Here is a 7,097-nt window from a genome sequence, read left to right as displayed (position 1 = left end):
GCTCTGTATATTGGATCAAGTTTCCCGATACCGGGCGGCCACCCAGCCCGTCGGGTTTTCCTGGGACGAGGTCATTGGTGTGGCTTTATATGCAAATAACGCCAACAGCTAAGAGCTACCCGGCCAGAGCTCTTCTTGCTCATGCACACTGCCTTACTCATCCCTCACCACACCTGTAAGTATCACTGTACCCCTTTTCCCAGACAAGGAAACTGACAAGCAGAAATCAAATGATCTGTCCAAGGCCAATTAGCCACGAAGGGGCAGAGTGGAATCCGAATCTAACTTGGTCAGATGGAAAGCCCATACCACACGGCCCCAAGGAAGAAACAAACAGCCCGCAGAGCAAGGGGACAGATGGTGTTGGCCTGCCCACCCGTGCTCAGATACCATATACCATTAGCTCAGCACTGCTGGGCAGCCAGGTGGTAGCCACTGTCTCTGCATTGGGTTCCATGTCTAAATCCATTCCTGAGCTCAATCCACACAGAGGTTAATTTCTTTGCATCTGCTGGGTGCCAAGGAGTGAGCAGGGTGTCTCGAAGTGAAGTGAAGACAACATGGTCTCTGCCCTCAACCAGACTGTGGGCTGGAGTAGGAGGTGACAGGGGAGCCCGAGTAGAATGTGGCACGTCACCAGCAGCTGTGGGCCCCAAGGAGAGAGGAGTTCATTTCAAGGGGGAGCCTCTGGGAAAGCTTCTAGGAACACATGGCCACTGAGTTGGTTCCTAAAGGATAGCAGGTTTGGGACAGGTTGTTCCCGTGGTTGCATGGGATCCAGGGGTGGCCTGGGATCATTGGCTCCTGGACTCCACCCTTTGGAGGCTCCACGTCGAGACTAAGGTGACATTTGGACAACAGCAACAATTTTAAGTGTCACAGATCTTCCTTTGGACCACTCCCCTCAAAACACTGTGGGGCAGTGATTACGGGCTCCTGCTGTGGGGAGATGAACCAGCCCCCAAGCCTTCCTAGCTTCCTATCTGTGTGAGTCTACATGCCTCAATTTCTGCATCTGCCGAATGGGTCCAATACTAGTAGTCCTCACTTCTAGGATGTGGCTCACAGTGAACACTCACTAAATCAAGCTGCTATCATCATCATCTCACCATCATCGTTTCTGCAGCCAGTACCCTGGCAGGAGCCGAGAGGTCCTGTCGCCACAGGAAGAACCCAGCCAGCCTCCACTTCTTCCTTGCCCCGACAGCACCGTTTCGCCTTCTCTTTCGCCATCCTCCGGAATCAGAGGGCGGATGGTGCTCCATAAAAGGCAGTGCGTGAGAGGAATGGCGTGTGGTGTGCAAAAGAATGTCAGTGTCTCAGCCAAGAGGGATTCGGTTTAAAAAATGCATTTTCTTAAATAAATCTGATCTCAGCTCTGCCACTTTGTGGCCGCGTGACTTCAGGCACCCTTTATCATTTCTGTCAGCCTTGGTGTCCTCTCAACTCACAGAGGATTGAGGAGCACACATGAAGTATACGTATGTCCTTTTCTGGCATGGTGCGCCGCTCATAGGAAGCTCTTAGTGTGGGAGCGCCTGACTTCTTCTCCCTCCTCCCTCCCCTCCTCCCTCCCCTCCTCCCTCCCCTCTTCCTCCTTCCCTTTTCTCTTGAAAGCCATCCTTCCCCTTTCTTGCCTGGATTGTCTGTTTCAGTAGGCCTCCGCGGCATCCACCTTGGGCACCCTGGCTACGGGGCCCGGCAGCAAGCATGGCGCTCCTCCCACGTGGCTAAACCCACAGCCAGCCATCTGATTATGGGGAGAGGACAGAAAGGCCCAAGGGCCTGTGGCTGCACACAGCGCTCCCCAGATCCGAAAGCCGGACATCAGTGTCACCAAGGGCTACACCTGGGCTCCTGTCACAGCCAGGGGGGGCCTGGTGGCCAGAGCCTGCCGCGATGCAAGATGACATGAGCCAACTTGGAACGATTTGCCATGACCCCCGCAAAGAGCATCGCAGTGACTCCCAGGGAGAGCAGAGCCGTGCTCTGGGGCTGGACGTTCTCCCTGCGCTCAGCAACATCAGCACCCCCAGTCTCCTTCTCACCCATTCAGCAAACGTTTTTTGGGTATCTGCTCTGCGCCAGGTGCCCTAGGAAATGAAAATATCCTGGGGATGAAAGGGGCTGACGATCCGATCCTGCCCCTGCAGAGGATTCTATCTCATGGGGACACAAACAAAAAACGAAAGCAACCAAGTATACAAACCGAATTATACGTAATTGCAGATAGGACTACAGGCTGCCAGGGAGACAGCAGGGTGTGAAACGGAATATAGAGGGAGGGGCACCTGCCTGAGTCATGGAAGGACCCTCGGGGGAAGTGACATTTAAGCGAAGAGCTGAAGGATAAGAAGGACCAAGCACATGAGAAGGCCGCACCCAGGAACAGGGTTGGGGAAGGGGTCCGTGTGCTGGTGAGACCCAGGGAGGGGGCCAGGAGTGTGGGGGTGAGGAGCAGAGGCAGAAAGAGACAAGGTTTACCAAGAGCCTTGGAGGCCACAGCAGAGGGTCTGTGTTAACCTCTGAGTAGGGGCAGGGGTGGTCCCGGCAGGATCCTAAAGTCAGGGGGGAGGTGATGTGGATGTCAGTGAACAAGCCGGACGGTTTCACCAGTCTCTGGCTCTCTCTCTGGCTCTTCAGGACATACTTGGTAAATTTGCTGGATGTTAAGGCCATTTTGGACCAGACCTCGGGAGCAGTATCATAAAAACATCTGATCTCATCCATCAGAGGGCTAGGGGTCCGGGGAGGGAGGGCACCAGACAAATGGGCTACCTAACTTTCATGGAGCCTCACAATGCTTACATTCCTGGGTGTGTCTGTTAATTAAACATTTAAATAGCACGCACTATGGGTTATAGTGACCGTAGGAGGCAGGTATAATTTCTAGGGAATGCCATCATTTTTCTAGGAGAAATAAAAATATAGCTGACCTCATTTTTGAGCCCCACCCATTTGGAATTTGCTACCTACCTCTGGGCAGTTCTGTGAGGCTGAGATGTGGTCATGAATGCAACATGCCAAACACATAGTAGGATCTTAAGAAATAGCCCTTTCCCACCCCTTTTCCCTTTGTCTACAGAAAATACGTTTTCCCAGCAGAAAATTTCAATCACTTTAGAAACACCCATTCAGGCACAATTGCTGGGCTAATTATAAATCAATCCTTTTTATTCATTAAGCCAGAATCCCTGAGGGCCCCTACAAAGGTGTGTTCTGTTGGACTAATTCAAGGCCCTCTGTGTTTGGCAGACCTCCTTTGTCATTCTGGTGTTGGGGGACAGGCCTAACAGGTGTCTTTCAGCTCAGCTGGGTCATATCAGGTTCTTACTAAAAATGCTTAAATTTCAGAAAACATGCTCAGGGCTCACAGTCTCGCCAAATCCATACAAGGCAGAGATGTAATGCGGCTCCTTTAAACATGAACAGATAAAATGTATCTTTCTTTCACATCAGTCCCGATCCGAGAGGTTTGAATGTTTACTTTAAAAAAAACTGTTATTTCTTTGGATCAATTGAGATTTCACTCTTAGAATAAGCTCCGTTTGGGCAAAAGCTCTTCGCCACACACTGGGTTTTGTGGTCTAAGATTATATTCTAAATTGCCTATTTGAAGTTATCTGGTGCTGGTGCCTTGCATGAAAAAAATATGAATATGATGTTTTTGTTAAGTTGTAGAACAGTACCTTTGTGGTGGAAAAAAATGACAACACCCTTAAATATTTTAAAAATGTAAATACATAATGAATTTGAGTGCTTCTATACATAGTCCAGCCAGATCGATTCAAAAGAATTTATGTTGGTCACAGTTTTAATTAATTAATTAATTTATTTATTTATTATTTATTTATTGTAACAAACCAGATGAGACTCTTAATGATAGGTCACAATTTTTAAATTTAAAGGGCACAATTTTCTGAATTCAATAATGATTCTTTTTTGAATGCTTGACCTCCTTTCTTGAGGTCCTTGGGGGTACTTTTTCCAGCACCCTATCTTTGCAAAGCCCTGCTCACAGCTTGCTCTTGATGGCTATAAAAGGGAGAGTATGGTTATCACTCTGAACCCTTGCGGGGTCATGGTCTTTACACATATGTTTTATTGGAGATGGTGTGTGTGGTCTTTTGGTGTGTTCAGAGGGCCAGAGAAGGCAGGTCAGACAGAATGGACACTCTGGACCCCACTCTCTGGCTATACCCTTTTCCAAACCTCTTCCGCCATGGGATTACTTTCTCAAAAACACTGTTTTATTTATTTATTTTTAAATCAATATCTTTGTGGAACTTCAGTGACGAGATTGCTCAGTGTAAATCAACCTTGGACTCATTTCCTCTCTGGTCAACAGTGACAGGAGGGACGCTGCCGTGGGGGCTCTGGCTTATGAGTGGAAACCCTCTTGTCTAGAGATAGGTGAGGCTGGCCCAAATGCAAAGCAAAGCAAAAACAACCAGAGAGAACAGAGATAGAGATCGATGAAATAGAAGAGAGAAGGTAGGAAGACACCCACACATAGAGGGTCAATTGATTTTTGACAAAGGTGTAAAAGCAATTCAATGGAGAGAGGATGGTCTTTTCAATGAGTGGCGCTGGGAGAATTCAATATCCATTTACTAAAAGTTAACTTCAATCCATACCTCATACTCTATGTAAAAATCGACTCAAAATGAATCGTAGATCTAAATATAAAATGTAAAGCTGTGAGACTTGTAGAAGAAATCATAAGAACATCTTTGTGACACTGGCTAGCAAATATTTCAAATATTTCAATGCCAAAAGCATGATCCATGAAAGAAAAAAAAAATTGATACATTTGACCTCATCAAAATTCAGAACTTCTGCTCTTCACAAGACGGTTAAGAAAATTAAAAAAAAAAAAAAACACAAAACCACAAATTAGGAAAAAATATTTGCAAATCGTACATCTAACAAAAGACTTGTATCCAGAATTCGCACAAGGAACTCTCAAACCAAGACAATGAATAACGAAAAACCCCAGTTTTCAAAAAATGGGCAAAATGTTTGAATAAAAGTTTCACCAAAGAAGATACACAGTGCAAATAAGTTTATAAAAGATGTTCGCAATCAGTCATTAGAGGATGAACATTAACACTATAATTTAGAAATCACAGCACACTTATTTGAATGGTTAAAATGAAAACAAACAAACAAGCAAAAGCAACAACGCTGACAACACCAAGTGTTCGCAGAGATATGGAGAAACAGAGCTTTCAGACGCTGCCAGGGGCCTCCAAAATGATACAGCCACTTTGGACAACAGTTTGGAAGTTTCTTATTAAATTAAACATACACTTGTCATAAGGCTCAACAATCCCACTCCTAGATATTTATTCAAGAGAAAGAAACGCTTATGTTTACACAAAAACCTTAGGGGAATGTTTATAGAGGCTTTATTCAAAATTACCGAGGCTAAAAACACCTCACACATCCCTCAACTGGTGGAATGGGTAACCTGCGGCAGATGCACACGGTGGCCTACCCCATGAAATGTCATCACTCATGACATCACATGAATATCATTTGATGGGATGGGGCGGGCACTTCACCTCTACAGAATTCTTCTCCCCAAACCCAAAGTCTAATCATGAGAAAGCTATCAGACAAACCCAGATTGAGAGATATTCTACTTCTAGCCAGTACTTCTCAAAACTGTCAAGGTTATGAAAAACAAGAAAAAGATTGAGAAATGGTCACTATTTTTCTGGAACAGAAAAAAAAGGACATTAAAGGGAAAAATGATTCCAAATAAAGTCTGACATTTAGTTAATAATGATATATCAATGTTGGCATCGTCCTATGATGGTAACATTCGCTGGAACTGCCACCTGCTGATAGGTACATAGGAACTTTGTACTCTCTTTGCAACTTTTCCGTAAATCCATAATTATTCCAAACTAAAAAACATTGTCAGGCCCACAGCAAGCATTCAATGATGATGGCTATTCTCTTGAGGTGAAAGCATTGGTAGGAAACGTAGACCATAAAACTTCCATCTTAGGTTGTACAACAACTCATAGATGGTAAAAGGCTCTTACCGATGTCGTTTCACACATCAAGTCATCACAGTTTAGAGTTAGAAGGGATGGAAGTATTATCTTCTTTCGTTTGCCCCCTGAGGAAGTGGAAGCCCGAGAAAAAGAAGCAAGATGAGGAACAGGAGTCGTGCTCAAAATAGAAACAATAGTAAGAATTGTAAAAGTAATAGTCATAAATAACATAAATAATAGTAAATAACATTTTCTGTAACTCAGGCCCTGTTCTAGGGGCTTCTACCCTTCATCTGATTCACGACCGTCCTACGGGACACTTTATAATAGTCTGTCTTACAGAGGAGGAAGCAGAGGGTCCGAGAGGTTAAATGACTTGCTCAGGATCACACAGCTTGCAAGGCTGAGTTCCTCTGAACGCAGGAGAAGGCAGGGAACTTGGATTCATTGAGCACCTACCATGTAGCAGGCCAGATGCCAAATGTCTCTCAAACCTTAACTCATTACATTCTCCACACAATTCTGTAAGATCTGTTATCCCAAATTCTCCAAGGAGGAGCTCAAGGTTTCCATAATCTTCCTGTCACCTAGCTGGCAGGTGGCAGAGGGGAGATGTGAGTGTGGGCCCACTGGATTCCAGGCCTGCGTTCTCTTTACCAAACTAGTTTCCTTGCAATACCAGCAGAAGGCCAGCAAACTGGAGGCTCTGCCTTTTCACCCACTTTCTCTTCCACATTCAGGAAAGCTTAGCTTTCCTTTCAAACAACTTCTACTATTTTCTATCCTACAAGCAGAAAAAGACATAATAATGATAATAATAATATGCCATAATTCCTTAGGACACGAGGAGCTGACCTGGGGATTGTAAAATCCTCAGGACATAGGATGACAACCATGTCCATTTTACAAATTTCAAAATTCATCCAAATACCTAGAAAGTATTAACAGAGTCAGTAAGATGTTAACATGACAAGATTAGCTGTGGCTGATGTCTGATGCTTCAGCCAAGCTCTTTACTGTCCACGGCCAGAGGGTATGAAAAGTGTTAGACGTATTTAGACATATTGGGGAAACATACAAAGCGATCAT

Source organism: Eumetopias jubatus, unplaced genomic scaffold (assembly GCF_037043125.1).
Source record: "Eumetopias jubatus isolate StellerSeaLion01/CBP00866 unplaced genomic scaffold, mEumJub1_p1.0 scaffold_17, whole genome shotgun sequence".
Taxonomy (NCBI): Eukaryota; Metazoa; Chordata; class Mammalia; order Carnivora; family Otariidae; genus Eumetopias; species Eumetopias jubatus.
Note: the sequence above shows the minus strand (reverse complement) of the source record.